Below are 22,919 nucleotides of genomic sequence, written 5' to 3'. Positions count from 1 at the left end.
GTTGTCCTCTCTCCATGCAAAAATCTGTTCGCTACAAGTAACATTCATCATTGAATGTTGCTTGTGCCTCATTTTCTATCTTGCATGCAGTGGTTCATTTTACTGATATTTCTGCAAGATTATATGACACTTCCTAACTAAACTAAGGGGACCGATTAACGTGAAAAATATTGGTATAAAAAATGTATATCAGTTTTAATAATATCAAAGTTATACATTTCTGGTACATGTACACCACTATGTGCCAAAATCCCATTTATATATAGGTGCTGCCAACACTCCCCTCTGATGAACATGCAAATAAGGAAGCAGATGAATGACAATCAAAGATAGGCACAAAAAGCTGGGGTAACTCAGCGGGACAGGCAGCATCTCTGGAGAGAAGGAATGGGTGAGACCCTTCTTCAGACAACCAAAGCCAAAATCCTTGATCTGTCAGAGGGTCCAATTACTGTGACAGACAGATGCATAGATGGGATGGGATAGCAGCACATTTGGAAAGTGGTGAAATCATTGGACAAAGTCAGCATGGATTTATGAAATGTAAATCATGTCTGACGAATTTTTCGAGGATGTAACTAGTAGAGTGGATAAGGGAGAACCAGTGGATGTGTTATATCTGGACTTCCAGAAGGCTTTCGACAAGGTCCCACATACGGGATTAGTATGCAAACTTAAAGCACACGGTATTGTGGGTTCAGTATTGATGTGGGTAGAGAACTGGCTGGCAGACAGGAAGCAAAGAGTTGGAATAAACGGGTCCTTTTCAGAATGGCAGGCAGTGACTAGTGGGGTACCGCAAGGCTCAGTGCTGGGACCCCAGCTATTTACAATATATATTAATGATTTGGATGAGGGAATTGAATGCAACATCTCCAAGTTTGCGGATGACACGAAGCTGGGGGGCAGTGTTAGCTGTGAGGAGGATGCTAGGAGGCTGCAACGTGACTTGGATAGGTTAGGTGAGTGGGCAAAGGCATGGCAGATGCAGTATAATGTGGATAAATGTGAGATTATCCACTTTGGTGGCAAGAACAGGAAAGCAGACTATTACCTGAATGGTGGCCGATTAGGAGAAGGGGAGATGCAACGAGACCTGGGTGTCGTGGTACACCAGTCATTGAAAGTAGGCATGCAGGTGCAGCAGGCAGTGAAGAAAGCGAATGGTATGTTGGCATTCATAGCGAGGGGATTTGAGTATAGGAGCAGGGAGGTTCTGCTGCAGTTGTACAGGGCATTGGTGAGACCACACCTGGAGTATTGCGTACAGTTTTGGTCTCCTAATCTGAGGAAAGACATTCTTGCCATGGAGGGAGTACAGAGAAGGTTCACCAGATTGATTCCTGGGATGGCAGGACTTTCATATGAAGAAAGACTGGATAGACTCGGCTTGTACTTGCTGGAATTTAGAAGATTGAGGGGGGATCTTATAGAAACTTACAAAATTCTTAAGGGGTTGGGCAGGCTAGATGCAGGAAGATTGTTCCCGATGTCGGGGAAGTCCAGAACAAGGGGTCACAGTTTAAGGATAAGGGGGAAGTCTTTTAAGACCGAGATGAGAAAGTTTTTTTTCACACAGAGAGTGGTGAATCTGTGGAATTATCTGCCACAGAAGGTAGTTGAGGCCAGTTCATTGGCTATATTTAAGAGGGAGTTAGATGTGGCCCTTTTTGCTAAAGGGACCAGGGGGTATGCAGAGAAGGCAGGTACAGGTTACTGAGCTGGATGATCAGCCATGATCATATTGAATGGCGGTGCTGGCTCGAAGGGCCGAATGGCCTACTCCTGCACCTATTTTCTATGTTTCTATGTTTCTATAGACAGGTAGACTACCATCAGACAGCAAACTCAAACTGAAACAACACTCTCCAATCCACTTTGTCAAACTCAATATTTTCTAACAGCTACTCTTATCCCCCAAACCAAACTATCAAAGTGTTTATGAGAAAAACATTGATTCAAAAATCTTGTTCATTTTGTGATGTTAATGAAGTAGAAGCAATTAATTCAGTACAAAATTCTGCTGAAAGCCACTTATTGTTAAATAAACCATTTTATGTTTAGAACTCAGCAACCATCACTTTAATCATTATTATTAAGTGAATTCTTTATTTTCAAAGTATTAAGATGTATTGTAATCAAACACAGTAACTAATTGTTTTAAGACTGTGATGGAAGTCTCACAGTTTGGTCCACTAAACTGATAATCAATTACAGGCTAAAACAATTCATTTATTTTTAATTAAAAAAAATAATGGATAAGCAGATTTAGCGGCTGAGAATAAAATGCCAAAAATCAATAACAGCATGTACCACTGACCGAATACTAAGATTTGTAAAAATTCATTAGCTTTATTTTTTTATTTTAGCCTTATGGCAAGTTAGTCCAACAGTGATGATTATATTAAGCAGATGCCAGTGGATCTTTACAGATAAAGATATGTTCATTTCAGCAAATTAAAACCAAATAAAACTGGTTTTAAATAAAAATAAATTTCAATTTTAATGTTTCATCATTAAATTGAATTAAATTAAATTAAATTGAGCTGTAGAAATCTGGAGAGGAATCTATTTTGTTAATGTGGGATGTTGTAGTAATATAAGAAATTCAGTTTGGGCAGCAGGAACTAGTACTTGGTTCCATTAAAAAAATGTGAAGGATTGGGAACTACAGTAAAATTGAAACACTCTACAGGTAAATAATACAAAAAGTGCAAGGCGCAACATAAAGTTATATTGCTACACACGCACAATTTTATACAGATCTTATGCAAACATTTTGTAAAAAATGATAATCGCTGTGTAACAAGAGTCAGGCAATAAGTCTTTAAAGCGATCAAATCTGACATCTGTTGGTTTTGAGGTACTCTAAGCTCTAAATCTGTAGGAATCAGGCGATTATACCAGTTTAACTTTTTCATGAGGTGAAATCCTAAACAATGCTTTAATCTTTCCTATGGATGACAATTCTACATCAAGTTCAGCTGAACATTTATTTGCTAGATAAATTCTACAGAAATAAAATTTCATTCATTATATCAATGTTTCTTTTGATTAATACCAGCAAAACATTGCTACTGATAGGCTATGAACTAGATAGCTGGAATGAGGTCAACCTACTAAGAATTTGTAATTTATTAATCTAAAAACAATGTATATTGAGTACCAAAGAAGAAACTAATGAGAAATCTCCATAATTAAATACGAACCTAGATTTTGATACCAACACTCCAACCATATAAAGTTTCTGCTTCAATTTGTCAGTAACCTCTTACTATCGACAAATTACCTTTCTCCTCACCATTTTCACCTTTAATGAGCTGTTTTGATAAAGACAAGTGGATTTCAATACTTCTACTTTCAAAAACCCATGCAAGAGTTATGGATGACGTAAATTGCATAACATATTTTCTGCAGTCAGATTGGTCCGCTTCTTCCCAGGTATACCGCTCTCCAGTTTCGGATGCAGCAAAGAAGAAACAGCTTTTGGAGTTGTTGCAATGTAAGTACGCTTGAATGAGATGAACAAAATCGTTCTAGACTCTGCCATCGTTCCCCGTAGAAAACCATTTTCGGTTTTGCTGCTGCGATTTTCTGACGTTATAATTGTATGTGTGCTTCTCCTGGTTAAGTTGGATTTTTTGCGAGTTGAACAGTTATATTCTATTTTTGGTGAAGAAATCATTACGGCCTTCATGTCTGCTCCTGCACTTCCATCTTCTAGAGTTCTTCCAAACAATGAGATTCAGAACCACAGCTTTGCTGAATTTATTATGCAGCCTAAATGATCATTTGAGGACCTTGGGTTCAAAGCCGGCCATGTACAAGTTTCAGAGACTGAGGCTACAAAGGAAATGGACTCAACCTCAACTGACATTGTCTTTATCGCAGGCTGTCCTAAGACAAACCCAGATGCCCCACTATGACATCTCCTGGAATCTCACAGTATCCTCTGCATTCTCTCCAATGCTTTAAATGTAATGAACATCCATTGTATTTATTTATTTAAAGAAACAGCCTGGATAGGACCCTATGGCACACCGATTCAACACCAATCATTGATCACCCATTTACACTAGTTCTGTGTTACTCCACTTTTGCATCCACTCCCTACACACTCGGGGCAATTTTCAAAGGCCCATTAACCTACAAACCTGCACATCATCGGAATGACAAAATTGTTGAGGTACATTAACCTTTAAGAAAGCACGTTTAAAGTGTGAGTCATACATAATTGTGTGTTTGAAGATAATATATTGTAAAAATTCTATCACAAATGCCAGATTAAGTGTATTTCCAGCACAAAAGAAACTCAATCAGAAGATAGATTTAAATTGATTTGGTAAATCGTGGCTAGATTTTATACAAACATTGAAAATTGAAAAATGCTACAAAAAATGAGGGAAAGATGTCATTCAATTTACCTTCATGTTACAAGGATGTAAATGTACATAACAATTAGGGAAGCAAAATCCCTAAGAATCTTTAAAATATTTCAAAGGCCAAATTATTTTATCTTTCTCTCCACAATCAAATATAAATTTAAAATCCACTAGTTGATCTCTCTTCTCGCTCTCCCTTATGGACTGCAAATATCCACCGAGAACTCAAATAATCATTTACCAGTAATGCACAAGGACAAATCAGTTTCAAGTTAAAATGCCTTCACTGAGTAAAATAAAGGACCAAAGGTTATGAGGACAATGCAGCGGAAGGTCAAGTCCCATTGGCCCTCGGCAAGTAGGAACAACAATAAAACCTTGATTCAATGTGGAAATGGGGTCAAGGAAAGAGCGTTCACGTCACAGCCCTGTTTCCACCAATCTTTCCACCACTACGCACAAGAAACGCAAGACACCATAGTCTTCAGATGTCGAGAAGTGTGTTCAGCTCTGGCTAAACAATTTCTAATCTTGTGATGTTGTGATGTGGACTTGATAAGAAGAATGTGGAACTGGGCTCCATACTAGTAGATGACATTTAATATCAAGAAATTTTGATAGTCAAGTCAGTTTTCATAATGATGATTATGGAAATTCATTAATGTGACCTGTCCAATTTTAAGCCGTCACATCCTCCTTTTGATTTCATGCACCAAAATCACCCATCAGGTCAGTGAGTGTCTCCAATGTGCCCTTTCCATATCCTACAACTGAGAGTCAGTTGGTCTATTCACCCATTCTCCTCATCCATCCTTTACCCAGGAGCTGAAGGGAAAGTTTCAAATCCATATCTCGTGTGTTTCCTGATGTAGCTGTTGGCCTCTGGCTGAAGGCTTCATTGATGCATCCTCAGGTTTTCTGGGTTTAGTTGCCTACAGTCCTAAAGGATCAAATTTCCAGACTAGAAACTTGAATGTGTCCCAATGGATACGCAAATAGGTTACTGTAAAAATGCAGCAAAAAATTATTTTGCTTGTGATCCAATTTCCATGATGGTGGTTTTGGCAAATATGTTTGGCACATCTTACTAAACAAAAATGTGTCACCCAATGAATGAGGGCAGGTTGGGGGATTTTGTGGAGGAGCAGCTAGGGTGGACAGAGAGCTGGTAGAGGGGCAAGCAATAGATAGGTCGGCAGGGTAATGGGGTGGGGACAGTGAGGTCAGGGCGCCCATCTGGGGAATTAGGAAGTTGGGGACTGAACAAATCAATGGGTCAATGAGAGTGAGTTCAGAGTGAGCCCCAAAAAATCATTTTTTCAGTTTCTGCCCATCTCCCATCGTTAGCTCCCCTCTTCTTCGAAAACATTACCCTCACAACCTTTGCTCCTTCCCTTTTTGGTTGGTCTGAGGCTCACAATGCCCTCAATATCCAACACAATTCCTCACTCCTCTATACCTTCCTCAATCCTGGTTGAAACAATATTTCACTGACAGAGATTGAGAAATTGGCCACATGAAGAAAAGCAATCAACTATGATATTGTAAAGAAACTTCAGCAGAAAATATCCTTCATGCCTCAGCTCTTGAATTGTGATCCATGTCATTATTTACAGATAAATATAATAGATAATATAATATAATAGGTAATATAAATACAACCATGTTGTGAAATAAAATCTGCCATATAAATAGACAATAGACAATAGGTGCAGGAGTAGGCCATTCGGCCCTTCGAGCCATCACCACCATTCAATGTGATCATGGCTGATCATTCTCAATGTACCCCGTTCCTGCCTTATCCCCATACCCCCTGACTCCGCTATTTTTAAGAGCTCTATCTAGTTCTCTTTTGAAAGCATCCAGAGAATTGGCCTCCACTGCCTTCTGAGGAAGAGAATTCCACAGATTTACAACTCTCTGACTGAAAAAGTTTTTCCTCATCTCCGTTCTAAATGGCCTACAACCTTGTTCTTAACTGTGGCCCCTAGTTCTCGACTCCCCCAACATTGGGAACATGTTTCCTGCCTCTAACGTGTCCAACCCCTTAATAATCTTATATGTATCAATAAGATCCCCTCTCATCCTTCTAAATTCCAGTGTATACATGCCTAGTCGCTCCAGTCTTTCAGTCCCGCCATTCCGGGAATTAACCCAGTGAACCTACGCTGCACGCCCTCAATAGCAAGAATATCCTTCCTCAAATTTGGAGACCAAAACTGCACACAGTACTCCATGTGCGGTCTCACTAGGGCCCTGTACAACTGCAGAAGGACCTCTTTGCTCTTATACTCAACTCCTCTTGTTATGAAGGCCAACATTCCATTGGCTTCCTTCACTTTATATCACTATAAAATTCATTAAAATATTGTTTGCAATAGATTCATAAATTATTCAAAATCAGAACTGCAAAGACTATATATAGATTTATCCTTTTAAAATAAATATGTATTCTGATTTCTGAGCTCATAATATTGTCTTTTTGTTTTCCTTTGGAGTAAAACTTCCTTCAGATCATGCCACTACTTTAAACTATCCATGCCTTATTTCCCCATACAGAAGAACAGTCTTCTAGGTAATATCATCTATGACCTTGCCTTATGATTTCATGTTATCTGATTTTTGATAGGAACGTAGCTTGTAATTGTGAATTCCGAGACACCTTCACTTATTATTAGAAACACTCCCACAAAATGTTTACAACTTCTGGCACAGCCTCATTCTTGAAAAATCTAAATGCTTTTGGTCAAATTAAAACTTTTGTCTCATTGCAGGTTATTTGTAAATAGATTCCAGAAACTGCATGAATCATCAGGAATTGAGATTAAATCTTGATATTTTAAGACATCCCATCATATATGCAAATGCTTGTACATTTTTAATTATTTTCATTATAGGCATTAAAAAACACCTATACATATGAATGCTGTCATCATATTTCTCTGAAAATATAACTCTTGTACTCTCCACTTTGTAACTTCAGCACTATATCCACCATAGTTTCATACATCTATGTCTTTATCTCAGAAAAATATGTAGACCAATATTAAAGTCTCTGAAGACAATGACTTGCTTTAACCTAATCATTTTTAAACAATTCCCCTTAGATTACAATGGATTTTTATTAAAAACTGGTTTAAACATTAATTTGAATTGTCACCTCCCAATCCAAAATCATGATGTGACTGTACATTGTCACTAAGTGTTTATTCTTTCAACAGATGGACATCTATCCAGCAAATAATTTTCAATTCTTCAAGTTAATCTTGTTCATAATGATGTTAACAAAACCAAATCCAATTTTACTTCTAACCCCAAGGGAGTTACATATGATGCTAAAACACCATTTATTTTTAATCTCAATTGAGATTTTTACTTTTTTTATGAATTCTATTCTCTTAAATTGATTGCCCCTGCATCCTATAGAAATATTATAATATAAAAATTCAGAAAAAAATAAAATGGATCTAATGTACGTTTGCTTGAGCCCGTGATGCAATTTATTCAACATCACTACTATTCTAGATTATTTTCATTACTTTGTAGATTACAACTTATTTATGAAATCTGGTCAAAAATTTGCACATAGATGAGACATAGCAAATACACAGAGTCCATTACCTTAATGAATATAATTTTGATTTGTTTTTGCTGTAAAAATATTACTAAAGCACTTCCGGTGGCGCTATGGACTGAGTAAGTCGCACGCCAACTAGCTCCGTGAACATTTCGATTTAAGGAGAGAGGAACGGGACGGGCCCGTTGCAACTTACCGGCAATTTTCAACGAAGGGTGGGTGACGTCATCAGATCGCGACTTTTAATAGTAAATGTCGACAAGTCGCACCCCCCCGTTAAAAAAGGAACGGTTAGAACAAGACTGTTGGAAGAAGAAGAACCAGGACAGATGGAAGCCTCTGCTGCAGCCCAAACTTCAGCGTTGACTCAGGAAGAAACTTCCAAACGAACCCGGAATCCACAGCCAAAAAAAATTGGTTTGGTAGAATTTCGTAGCGTTGTTGGTGAGGAGCTTTCAGGTATGAAGTCTCAAGTAACGAATATGAGGGTTGAACTCCAAGAGATGAAAGTTGAATTAGTATCGCTTAAAGGAATGAAGGGGGAAATACTAACTATTATTAAGGATCAGTTGGCTTCATCAAAGGCTGAAATATGTGAAATCATGGATGAACACATGGAGGAAGTAACCTCCAAGCTACAAAAGTTGGACTCCGATTTTTCGGGTAAGGTGAACCACATCACTGCGTCAATACAACAACATGATGAGGCTATATGTGAGTTGGAAGCCTTAGCCGAGACGAGTGCTGAAACAACAAAAGCAGTATTGACGGAGACTCAGCGTTTATCTGATTTATTAATGAAATTAACTGAAAAATGTACTGACCTAGAGGGTCATTCTAAACGACAAAATTTAAGAATTCTTGGAGTTAAAGAAGGTAAAGAGAAAGCTAAAAACCTTCGTGACTTTACTGCTGAGCTGTTACAAGAAGTTTTGAAAATGGATTCAAAGCCCGTGCTGGACCGAGCACACAGAGCACCGAGAGCACGTCCAGGTGCTAACGCCCCTCCAAGGCATTTGATACTGAAGGTGCATTATCCTCACGTTTTAGAAGATATGCTGTCGAGAATTGCTAGCAACAGAACTTTATCATTTCAAGGCGATGAGATTCGCATCTTCAGAGATTACCCTGCTGAGGTGGTCAAGAAAAGAGCATTGTTCAATGAGTCAAGATCTATTCTTAGGAAGATCCCATCGCTCAGATTTGGTATGTTGTATCCAGCAAAACTCCGAGTTACCTACAATCAAATAGAATCCTTTTTTACTGACCATAATAAAGCACTGGAATTCGCTCGGGAGATCGAAAGGTCGCTGAAGGGTTGAATATGACTTCACGGCTTTATTAATTGGCAGACAACTGATTGGACTTTAAGATATTAAAACCTAAAGATTTAAGCTTAGTGTATATACTATACGAATATTAACCGTAACTAATTACTATTAATCAAAAAACATATATACTATTATTAATCATTACTAATAAGAAGTACAAGTAATATTTGATTTATGTAAACTTTACTTCGAACACTTAATTAATATACCTTAGACAGAAAAATCGATTTATTATAGACTAATTAGTTTCGGGCCTGCCCCGTTTAACTCTCTTTTATTAAAAAAAACCAACAACTTCGTTAAAAAACGGAGCTAGTATTATTATTTTTTTACATCCCACGGAAGTCCTTAGATTTTTTGTCACCTTAGGGTGGCTATCACTAACTGCACTAATTGTAGTTGTAGTTTTAGTTGTTTCTTTTTTTTTCCTGCACTCTTTTAACCTTTTATATATTGATTTCTTTTTTAGATTCAGTTTTTATTATTATGTCATTTTTCAGAATTTATATACCTTTGGGAGATATTTCCGGGAGACATTCTACGTAGTACAAAAGATCATCCACCCTTCATTCAAGAAAAATGTTGTAGTTCGGGTGCCAAGCCATTTGCTTTATTATAGACTATTTATCGGTTAAGATGCAAGATACTACTATGAAAACAGGGGGTAAAGGTATTACATTTTGTAGTTGGAATGTCAAGGGTATTAATGAACCAATTAAAAGAGGTAAAGTACTTTCACATTTAAAATCTATTGATGCTGATATAATGTTCCTTCAGGAAACTCATCTAAAAAATGTAGCACATAATAGATTGAAAGGCAAATGGATTGATAAATTATTTCACTCATCATTTCCCTTTAAATCAAGAGGTGTTGCCATTTTAATTCGTAAGGGTATACCATTTATACATACCTCCTCTATAGTTGACATTGAAGGTAGATATGTTATATTAGTGGGAGAACTATACTCCACAAAATTGATATTGGTGAATGTCTACGCACCAAATTTTGATAATCCGTTATTTAAAAAATATATATTTAATACCATTCCAGAATTTGGACAATATAACTTGATAATTGGAGGAGATTTAAATTGTACATTAGATCCTTACTTGGATAGATCGTCAACTCAAAGGAAAACAAAATCCAAGTCGTGTGAATTATTAAACTCTTATATAAATAGTGCAAATATAAAAGATGTTTGGAGAATTGAAAACCCAGCAGGCCGAGAGTATTCATTTTATTCACCAGTGCATAAAACTTACTCAAGAATTGACTATTTCTTGGTGGACTCCAAACTTATTCCTTATACGTATAATTCAAAATATCATAATATTATTATATCCGATCATGCCCCTTTAACATTTAGGGTAAAACTCCAAGGAGTAACGGGGAAACAGACCAATTGGAGATTTAATCCTCAAATTTTAAATGAAACAGCATGTTATAACTATCTTAAATCGCAAATTGAAACTTTTTTTTACGCAAATGACCTCCCTGAAACACCTGCGTCCCTGCTTTGGGAAACATTTAAAGCGTTTGTGAGAGGATGTATTATTGCCTTTCAAGCGTCTCAAAACAAGAAGAAGCGGGTTGAACAACATGAGCTAGAAAGTCAGATAAAACAGTTAGACATAACAAATGCCATCGCTCCCTCTATTGAAATACATAATAAAATCGCAGCTCTCAAATATAAGTTAAATTATATACTCTCAGCTCACATTTTAAGGCTTTTTCAATATACTAAACAAAAACATTTTGAATTTGGAGATAAACCACAGAAATTGCTAGCACGTCAACTCCGTAAATTAGAAGATGATTCTACAATTCATAAAATTAGATCAGCAAACGGAGATTTGCTTAAACTACCCAAGGATATTAATCAGAGATTTTTGCAATTTTATCAGACATTATATTCATCAAAAATAACAGATAGCTCTGCGCAGATGCAAAACGTTTTGCAGGAATGTAACCTCCCTGGTTTGAATGTGAGTGACAGAAATTTACTGGGCGCAGAAATAACTATGAAAGACGTTGAAGAGACCATTAAATCCATGAAAAATGGGAAGACTCCTGGCCCTGACGGCTTAAATAATGAATTTTATAAATAATTTAGTGATTTGATCTCTCCACGTTTGCAAACTGAACAACAGAGATTACCACAAACTCTGACTGAATCAACAATAATACTTATTCCTAAAAAGGATAAGGATTCTGAAGATCCTGGTTCGTACAGAGCGATAGCTCTTTTAAATACTGATCAGAAGATATTAACGAAAATCTTAGCTCATAGATTAAGTCTAGTTATAGATAAATTGATACACCCCGATCAATCAGGCTTTATAGCTAAACGATATTCATTTTTCAATTTGAGATGCTTGTTCAATATAATATATTCAAATAGACTATTAAACGAAGATTTAGCAATCATTTCGCTAGATGCTGAAAAAGCATTTGATCAAGTAGAATGGCCCTATCTCTTCTCAGTGATGGAAAAATTTCAATTAGGTGAAAATTTTTGTTCATGGGTGAAACTTTTATATACATCCCCAACAGCTAGAATATTAACTAATCAAATGCTGTCATCCAAATTTCATTTATTTAGGGGTTGTAGACAAGGATGCCCACTATCTCCGCTTCTATTTGCCCTCGTTATAGAACCACTTGCTGAGAGTATTAGATCAAATCCAGACATTCACGGTTATAACACTAAACATACAACCAATAAAATTTATTTATATGCGGATGATGTATTAATATACATTACAAAGCCAGAAAATAGCATCCCGAATTTATTAAATCTCATAACTCAATTTGGTTCATTTTCAGGTTATAGAATTAACTGGTACAAAGTGAAATTATGCCAATAATGGAACAAAATCCGGCCATACTTCAACAATTTCCTTTTAAAATTGCCTATGAAAAGTTTAAATATCTTGGAATTTTCGTGACTAGGAAATATACTTCTTTATTTAAATTAAATTTTCCTCCTTTACTTACTAAATTACACAGAAATATCCAATTTTGGAAAACACTTCCTATATCATTAGTTGGTCGTAGTAATGCTATAAAGATGATCTTTCTTCCACAGCTACTATACTTATTTCAAGCAATTCCGATCTATCTTCCAAAAAGGTTTTTTTTAAAAATCAATTCAATTATTATTAATTTTATTTGGGACTACAAGACTCATAGAATAAATAAAAGACATCTATGTAAGTCTAAAACTAATGGAGGAATTGCCTTACCTAACTTCTTATTTTATTATTGGGCGGTTAACATTAAAAATATAACCTGCTGGTTGGATGAAACTGATCAACAACCGGATTGGTTAAAGATGGAGAAAGAGGATTGTTTACCATTTGATATTGGTGCGATCCTCTTAGCCCCAATAAATTTAAATAAAAAAACATATGGAGGTAACCCGATTATACACAGTGTTATCCGTACCTGGAAACAATTAAAACTTACTTTAAAACTGAGTAAATTATCTGCTTTCCTCCCTATTGCGAATAACCCTTCTTTTAAACCGTCTGTCTTAGATAGAGGATTTGCTCAATGGAAAAGTTATGGAATTAAAAGGGTGGGAGATCTTTATCATAAGGGAACTTTTCTTTCTTTTCAGGAGTTACAGCGGAAGTACGGATTACATGTTAATAATTATTTTAGATATTTACAACTTAGAGATTATGTAAAATGACACATGCAAGAATATAAATTTAGAGGTCCAGAAACTCTTGATGTATACCTGAATCGACATAATTCAAATAAATTAATATCCTTTATTTATAATACTCTCCTAGATACTGACATTCCGTCATCAGAATCATATAGACGAGCATGGGAGGACGAATTGAACCAACTCATAATGCAAGATATATGGGATGAAAGTTTACAACATATACACCAATGTTCATTAAATACTAGACATTCCTTAATACAATTTAAAATAATACATAGATTACATTATTCGAAGATGAAATTAAATAGGATTTTTCCTAGTATCTCTCCTATTTGTGATAAATGTCAATTTCAAGAAGCTAATTTAACTCATATTTTCATAACTTGCATAAAAATGCAAAATTTCTGGTTGGATATTTTTAAAATAGTTTCTAAAGTTATCGACAAGCAATTGGATATGGATCCAAAATTAATTATATTAGGATTATCAGAACATACTACAAACTTTACAACAAGTCAGGTACATTTTCTTGATTACAGTTTAATAACTGCGAAAAAATGAATACTTAAATTTTGGAAAAAACCAATAACCCCCACAATTAAAATGTGGACTACGGAAATGACCCTGCATTTGGAAAAAATAAGATTTGCCTTAATTGACAAACCTGATTTATTTTTTTAAATATGGTCTCCATTTATTGACTTTTTAGAAAAGTAAATGGGTTTGACACAGGACTAAAATAAAAATTTTAAATTAAAAGTTGAAACTTGAGTTTAGGGTTGGATGTACATCTGTGGTTATTGTCTCCCGGATCTACCCCCTTTAATTTTTATAGTTATACCCTTTTTAAAATTTTTAAAAATTATTCTCTCTTCCCAATAGTTTATAGTTTTTTTTTTTCTTTCTTCTTTATTTTTTATTTTCTCTCTTTAAAAATTTAAAAATTGAAGCTATGTAAGAAATTTGTAAGAAATTTGTCTTTTATTTCTATCTGTACATATGCTTTTCAAAAAAAAATTTTAAAAAAAAATTAAATAAATAAAATAAAAAAAAATACTAAAGCACGTCTTTCTTTCTTGGAGTACATAGTAGGTGTCCTGATGATTCTCAATTTTTCAACAAAGCAATAAATCGCTAAGGAAACCTGTGGTTATGCATTACAAATTTCTTACGCTGTCAGCTGTCCTTTATGTTCCTATCTTCTCCCTCGTTGAATATTCTTAATTGTTTCTTTAGTCAGCAGCAGCTCCTTTATTGGCTTTCGTAGGGATTGCAGCTAACAAACCAGTTGTCAGCAATCAGATAATTGGTACAAATTTGTTCTTTTGTGCAGGAGAGTGCAGACGAACAATCACCTTTATTTCATGTACCGTGATAGATCAGATCCTAGAGGAGTTCATGTACTTTTTAATATAGCTGTCAGGTGTACTGGTGCTGATAACTCCCAAATTCTTCTTCTCATTAAGGAAAAATGTATTATCCTATAATACCCAAATGGATAAATTACTGACCAGACTTCATAAATAAGTTATACTGTCATAAAAATAGTCTAGAATATTAGTGATCTCAAATTAATTACATCACAGTCTGTACATTTGAGCCAATTGTTTTAATTCGCTAGCAATTGAAAATAATTATCCTGACCATACAGAGTTTACTGTAGGGTTTGGAAATCACCTTTTAATGTTTTATCATAAATAATTGGTGTTTTGGGAATATGTGCTTCACAGGCATTTAAATGCCCTTGAAAAGGTGGTGGCGAGCCTTGAACTACTGCTGTCCCTCTGGTGGAAATCTGTTGGATAGGGTGTTCCAAGATAGACACTCAGCAATGACGAAGGACCAGTGATCTACTCCCATGTCAGGCAGGTGTACATGTTTTAGGTGATTCAACAAATGATGGCGTTCCCATGCATTGCTACTCGTGTCCTTTGTGGTGATGAGGGTCACAGTTTGGGGCATGCTGTTGTAATAACTCAGGCAAATAACTACAAAGTATTTTTTGATGATATATACTGCAGCCACTATGCACTGGTGGTAGAGAGAATGAAAATTTTTCATTCACTCTACCACCAGTGCATAGTGGCTACAATATATATAAATCAAAAAATACTTTGTAGTTATTTGCCTGAGTTATTACAACAGCATGCCCCAAACGGGATACATATCCTGCAGGTTATTTTGTCCTGGAGAGTGTTGTGCTTCTTGAGTTTTTGGAGCTGTACTCATCCAGGGTGAGTGGTTAATATTCCCCTATAACCTTGTACGCGGTACGTGAAAGGTTTTGATTAGGGGTACTGCGGAGGTTTACTATTTAATGGATTAAGTAATTCCTATAAAAAATAACGTGGATGAGCTTGAGGCTCAGTTAGACATTGGCAAGTATGATGTTGTGGGAATCACAGAGACATGGCTACAAGAGGAACAGGGCTGGGAACTGAATATTCAGGGGCACACAACGTATAGAAAAGACAGACAGGTGGGCAGAGGGGGTGGGGTCGCTCTGTTGGTAAGGAATGATATTCACTCCCTTGCAAGGGGTGACATAGAATCAGGAGATGTAAAATCAGTATGGATAGAAATGAGGAATTGTAAGGGTAAAAAGACCCTAATGGGAGTTATCTACAGGCCCCCAAACAGTAGCCTCGACATAGGGTGCAAGTTGAATCAAGAACTAAAATTGGCATGTCGCAAATGTAATGCTACGGTGGTTATGGGAGATTTCAACATGCAGGTAGACTGGGAAAATCAGGTTGGTAATGGACCCAGGAAAGGGAGTTTGTGGAATGCCTCCGAGATGGATTCTTAGAACAGCTTGTACTGGAGCCTACTAGGGAGAAGGCAATTCTGGATTTAGTGTTGTGTAATGAACCTGATCTGATAAGGAGACAAGGTAAAAGAGCCATTAGGAGGCAGTGATCACAATATGATGTTTTACTCTAAAATATTGAGAGGGAGAAGGGAAAATCGGAAATGTCAGTATTACAGTATAACAAAGGGGATTACAGAGGCATGAGGCAGGAGCTGGCCAGATTTGACTGGAAGGAGGCCCTAGCAGGGAAGATGGTGGAACAGCAATGGCAGGTATTCCTGGGAACAATGCAGAAGTTGCAGGATCAATTTATCCCAAAGAGGAGGAAAGATTCCAAGGGGAGTAAGAGGCACCCGTGGCTGACAAGGGCAGTCAAGGACAGCATAAAAATAAAAGAGCAGAAGTACAACAAAGCAAAGAAGAGTGGGAAGCCAGAGGATTGGGAATCTTTTAAAGAGCAGCAGAAGATAACTAAAGAGGCAATAGGGGGAGGAAAGATGAGGAACGAGGGTAAGCTAGCCAATAATATAAAGGAGGATCGTAAAAGCTTTTTTAGGTATGTTAAGAGAAAAAAATAGTCAAAGCAAATGTGGGTCCCTTGAAGTCAGAAGCAGGGGTATTTATTATGGAGAACAAGGAAATGGCAGACGAGTTGAACCGGTACTTTGGATCTGTCTTCACTAAGGAAGATACAAACAATCTCCCAGATGTTCTAGTGGCCAGAGATCCTAGGGTGATGGAGGAACTGAAGGAGATTCACATTAGGCAGGAAATGGTGTTGGGTAGATTGATGGGACTGAAGGCTGATAAATCCCCAGGGCCTGATGGTCTGCATCCCAGGGTACTTAAGGAGGTGGCTCTAGAAATTGTGGACGCATTGGTGATCATTTTCCAATGTTCTATAGATTCAGGATCAGTGCCTGTGGATTGGAGGGTAGCTAATGTTATCCCACTTTTTAAGAAAGGAGGGAGAGAGAAAACAGGAAATTATAGACCAGTTAGTCTGACATCAGTAGTGGAGAAGATGCTGGAGTCAATTATAAAAGACAAAATTGCAGAGCATTTGGATAGCAGTAACAGGATCGTTCCGAGTCAGCATGGATTTACGAAGGGGAAATCATGCTTGACTAATCTTCTGGAATTTTTTGAGGATGTAGCTAGGAAAATTGACAGGGGAGAGCCGGTGGATGTGGTGTACCTCGACTTTCGGAAAGCCTTCAACAAGGTCTCACATAGGAGATTAGTGGGCAAAATTAGAGCACATGGTATTGGAGGTAGGGTATTGACATGGATAGGAAATTGGTTGACAGACAGAAACCAAAGAGTGGGGATAAATGGGTCCCTTTCAGAATTGCAGGCAGTGACTAGTGGGGTACCGCAAGACTCGGTGCTGGGACCGCAGCTATTTACAATATACATTAATGACTTGGATGAAGGGATTAAAAGTACCATTAGCAAATTTGCAGATGATACAAAGTGTGTGGTAGTGTGAGCTGTGAGGAAGATGCTATGAGGTTGCAGGGTGACTTATCATATATATATACAGCCGGAAACAGGCCCATCGGCCCTCCAAGTCCGTGCCGCCCAGCGATCCCCGCACATTAACACTATCCTACACCCACTAGGGACAATCTTTACATTTACCCAGCCAATTAACCTACATACCTGTACGTCTTTGGAGTGTGGGAGGAAACCGAAGATCTCGGAGAAAACCCACGCAGGTCACGGGGAGAACGTACAAACTCCTTACAGTGCAGCACCCGTAGTCAGGATCGAACCTGAGTCTCCGGTGCTGCATTCGCTGTAAAGCAGCAACTCTACCGCTGCGCTACCGACTTGGACAGGTTGTGTGAGTGGGCGGATGCATGGCAGATGCATTTTAATGTGGATAACTGTGAGGTTATCATATCATCATATATATACAGCCGGAAACAGGCCTTTTTCGGCCCTCCAAGTCCGTGCCGCCCAGCGATCCCCGTACATTAACACTATCCTACACCCACTAGGGACAATTTTTACATTTACCCAGCCAATTAACCTACATACCTGTACGTCTTTGGAGTGTGGGAGGAAACCGAAGATCTCGGAGAAAACCCACGCAGGTCACGGGGAGAACGTACAAACTCCTTACAGTACAGCACCCGTAGTCAGGATCGAACCTGAGTCTCCGGCGCTGCATTCGCTGTAAAGCAGCAACTCTACCGCTGCGCTACCGTGCCGCCCTTTGGTGATACGAATAGGAAGGCAGATTATTATCTGAATGGTGTCAAGTTAGGAAAAGGGGACGTACAACGAGTTCTGGGTGTCCTAGTGCATCAGTCACTGAAAGGAAGCATGCAGGTACAGCAGGCAGTGAAGAAAGCCAATGGAATGTTGGCCTTCATAACAAGAGGAGTTGAGTATAGGAGCAAAGAGGTCCTTCTGCAGTTGTATAGGGCCCTAGTGAGATCGCACCTGGAGTACTGTGTGCAGTTTTGGTCTCCAAATTTGAGGAAGGATATTCTTGCTATTGAGGGCATGCAGCGTAGGTTTACTAGGTTAATTCCCGGAATGGCGGGACTGTCATATGTTGAAAGACTGGAGCGGCTAGGCTTGTATACACTGGAATTTAGAAGGATGAGAGGGGATCTTATCGAAACATATAAGATTATTAAGGGGTTGGACACGATAGAGGCAGGAAACATGTTCCCAATATTGGGGGAGTCCAGAACCAGGGGCCACAGTTTAAGAATAAGGGGTAAGCCATTTAGAACAATGAGGAAAAACTTTTTCAGTCAGAGAGTTGTAAATCTGTGGAATTCACTGCCTCAGAAGGCAGTGGAGGCAACTTCTCTGAATGCATTCAAGAGAGAGCTAGATAGAGCTCTTAAGGATAGCGGAGTCAGGGGGTGTGGGGAGAAGGCAGGAACGGGGTACTGATTGAGAATGATCAGCCATGATCACATTGAATGGTGGTGCTGGCTCGAAGGGCCGAATGGCCTACTCCTGCATCTATTGTCTATTGTCTATTGCTTGGGCAAAAATAAATATTGTCAGGAAATTGTGTTCTGTATAATATTGATCTTTCAATACCTTTGATTTCCATGGTTTCCATGTGACTAGAATTAAAATCACAAAATCCTTTGGAGCTGTTCAGAACTGGAGACAAATAATATTAATGTAGTTTTTACAATGAAGTGTGTGTACTTTTACAGTTTCAACAAGTATTAAGTAAACTAAAATATTTAGAACAATGTTCTCACTATTTCACCAGCTAAATAGTTCAATTTTCTGATGCTGAGAACCTCAGTAATTGTCAGTGAGCTACACAAAGTGCAGCGACTGAAGCTGAAACCTTTTAATGAGCACAAGAACAAAATGACTGAACTTAAAAAAGGATTAAATATGGCACCCCTGGTCAATCAATCGGTGTCAAAAACACTTTTTTATCCACATGATTAGAGCTTATACATCTGTTTAAGTTTTATCGACTTACTAAACACCTGATTTTGTATTTAAAGTAGCTTTGACAACCAGCAGAGGAAATCACCGAAGTATTTTTAACATCTAAGCAGAAGCTGATGTCCAATCTTTTCCTGGTTATATTTTGCAATATTTTACACTGTACATTAATGCTTAATTTCCATCTCAGTCGATAGCTATTTGATATTCATGTTGCCTCTCACCAAATACGGATGTCTAAACAATATCAGCCAAATGTTTACTGTAAGAAAGGACCTACTTAAAAATATTTAAGAAACTGATGTGAGATATTAGAACCAAAATTAATCTTTGAAAATAAATTTTGAAAAAACTTTCACCCTTTGTACCATTTGAGAAGGTTGTTGGCTGCAACCTTTCGCCCCATTGACGAACTGTACACTGCAAGGGTCAGGAAGCGAGTGGGCAAGATCATCTCTGACCCCTCTCACCCTGGCCACAAACTCTTCAAAGCACTTCCCTCTGGAAGGCAACTCCGGACTGTCAAAGCAGCCACAGCCAGACATAAAAACAGCTTTTTTCCCAAGAGTGATAGTTCTACTCAATAACCAAAGACTGTAGTCTCTTTTTTTGCTCTGATTTATTTTCACCCACGTTTAGACCGTAATGGTGTATCCTTATTGTTTTGATGTGTTATGCTTTATTCTTAATTGTTAACTGTATGTTTGTGTTGTCATTTGTGAGCAGAGCACCAAGGCACATTCCTTACTTGGCCAATAAACTTATTCATTCATTCATTCATTCATTCATTCACTTAACAATGTGCAAACAACAAAGATTGTGTCAACTAAGAAATCAAAGCTATGAATTTGATAGCATAGGTAATTAAATTAAATCCTGCTTAAAATACTTTAAACTATTAAAAAATTTCTTTTTGTTTAAATAATCTTATAATTGGAAACTTATTAACACAGATTTTTTTTCAAGAGCGTATAGCATTTATCAGAGCACATTCAGAAACTGCCCTGAGTTTATTTAATGGTTTCTCCCTTGGTCCACTGGCTAATAGGAAGGTAATCATATTTGAAGTTTAAAAGTATTTCTCTTTGCTTGTTTCAGTGGTGAAATAATACCAGTGCCCAGATATAGCTTTACTACTTTTTAAAGGCACTCCAACTGCAAGGGCTATTTTTACAAAGTTTAAGAAACACGGGCAAAATTAAGAATTTGAGTTGAGGTTCGCGAGCCGTAATATTGGGTTTCCCTTTGTAATTCTGGTCTTACTAGTTTCTGCATAGCCTATTCTGTCAATCTACACTAGGTATTCACAACTCTTAGCATTTAGTATCATGGGTGCAATTTTGCATTCTTCGTAGAACATACGCAACACAAGCAGCACTTTCCAGGTGTAAGGAATGTTAAACTTTAATGAATGGATGCTGCAAAGAAGCGAGGAAGATAGAATACTCAAGGCGGGTTCAAATGGGTGGTGAATAGCAGTGCCAGTGTGAGGTGTTCTTTGTGGAAGGGGCTACTGAATATTGTATTTGCTGGAGATTAAAAGAATCCCCCAGGCATGCAATTAGAAAGTGGAAGAACAATTAGGAGATGAAAAAGGCCACTAGACATTTGAGTCTGTTCCACCATCTGATAAGATCATGGCTGACGTAAATGTAACATCAATCGACCTGTTGTTATTCTCCCTGCTTGTTTATCAATCTCTGCCTTAAAAAGAATCAGGTATTTGGTTTAACTCCTCCCCCCCCCACCCTTTGAGGCAGGGAGATCCAAAGGCTCATGACCCTGAGAGAAAAAAAAACCTTATCTCTGTCTTAACCGGTGACCACGTATTTTTGAACAGTAATCTATAGCTTCCTCAAGAGAAAACTCTCCATATCCACCGTGTCAAGATCCCTCAACATCCCGAATGATTCAAACTGCTATCACTCTTCTAAATTCCAAGAGTTATGGTTCCTCATAAGGCCTTCCTTAGATATTAGTTGCGTAAACCTTATGTCAAACTCTTCCAGATATTAACATCCATTCTTAATTAAGGAGATTGATAATGTTCACAAAAACAGTTATTCTTACCCCTGCCCTATATAACTATATAACTGATGCCTAACTCCTCAACTTTTGTAATCAATTTCTCAGCTATAAATTATTGTATTTTATTCATTTTCCTAACTTACTGCAGCTTCATAGTATAGAAGATAGAAACAAGGAGCTGCAGATGTTGGTTTATACCAAAGATAGACAAAGCGCTGGAGTAACTCAGTGGGTCACGCAGCATCTCTAGAGAAAAAGGATGGGTGATGTTTTGGGTCGGGAAACTTCTTCAGACTGAATTCTCTGAAGAAGGATCCCAACCTGAGACGTTACCCAATTTTCTCTGGAGCTGCTGCCTGACCCGCTGAGTTACTCCAGCACTTTGTGTCCAGCTTCAGAGTAGCCAGTTTCAATTGTGTACTAGGTTACCATACCTCTCTAGGGATAGACAGAGGTCATCGCCAGGAAGTTGGTCCCAACGGACTGACGTAGGGTTCAAGAAATTTAATGTCATCAAACAATAGTCATGATCAGTGTTCCACACGTGGTCACAACCAGCTAGGACAAGATAGGACAAAGGGCTTCCTACAGTAGTCATTTCTGTGGCTCCAACATTTGCACAGTGGATTAGGGATATGTTGTATTTTATTAAATTGGAGAAGATTAGGTATACTGTTAGTGAATCAGCTGACAAGTTTACATTGACATGGCAACCTTTTCTTGGTTGTATTGATGCTTTAGGCTCTGATAATTTTATGGTTGAGTAGAGTCTTTGATATGTGTGTATGTGATTAAGAGTGGAATTGAAGTATTAGAAGTATTTTCTGCTTCCCTCTTCTGTTTTTATGCGTGTTAGTGCCCTAGATAATATGGTGTACTGCTTTAAACCTCTAACAATTTATCTTTAAAAAATATGTATTCTTCATTTATTTATTTATTTTTGTTAATATATATTTTTTTACTTTGTCTTTTTTTAATGCTTATGTTTATGTTTACTTATTTACTTATTTTCCTTGCATATCTTAAGTTGTATACCCTCTGAATGGTATTGAGAGTGGGGGGTGGTGGGTGGGGGGATATCTATCAGCACTAATGTGTTCATGCATTGAATTGTCAAAGCTGTATTAATAAAAAATTAGAAATAAACTTTGTTCAAAAAAAAAGAGCTAAAGCTTCCTATGGTCTGAAAATACAAGATCACTTTCAGCAGGATGACCCCCGACCCATGTGGCGGGGCATTCAAACAATTTCCAACTACAAGAGAAATAGCCCTGATGCCTGTACAGATGACGATAGCTCCCTGCCAGACACACTAAATTCTTCCTACACACGCTTTGAAGCCACCAACAACAAGCCAGCCCTGAAGACTACCCCCTCCCCCCCCACTAAATGTCACCCATCTAGTCCTGTCTCACGTAGAGAATAAAAACACCTATTCATCGACTTTAGCTCAGCATTTAACACCATCATCCCCCAGACCCCAATAAGTAAGCTGAGCTCTCTTGGTCTGAGCACCTCAATGTGCAATTGGAATTTGGACTTTCTAAGTAACAAGACACAGATGGTCAGAGTCCACACTCGGTCATCTCTCAGTGCCAGTGTGAACACCGGAGCCCCCCAGGGCTGTGTGCTAATGGATTTCAATGCGGATATGTGCGAGGTGTTGCA

General features: G+C 37.7%; 1 protein-coding gene across 9 annotated transcripts in view; it reads right to left on the bottom strand.

Moving 5' to 3' along the window:
* Nucleotides 1-22,919, bottom strand: part of thrb (thyroid hormone receptor beta) — a 137,120-nt gene that overhangs the window by 23,716 nt on the left and 90,485 nt on the right. The window lies entirely within an intron of this gene.

This window comes from Rhinoraja longicauda, chromosome 2, assembly GCF_053455715.1.
Source record: "Rhinoraja longicauda isolate Sanriku21f chromosome 2, sRhiLon1.1, whole genome shotgun sequence".
Lineage (NCBI taxonomy): Eukaryota > Metazoa > Chordata > Chondrichthyes > Rajiformes > Arhynchobatidae > Rhinoraja > Rhinoraja longicauda.
The sequence above is the reverse complement of the archived record's forward strand: the minus strand, read 5'-3'. Positions and strand labels throughout refer to the sequence as shown.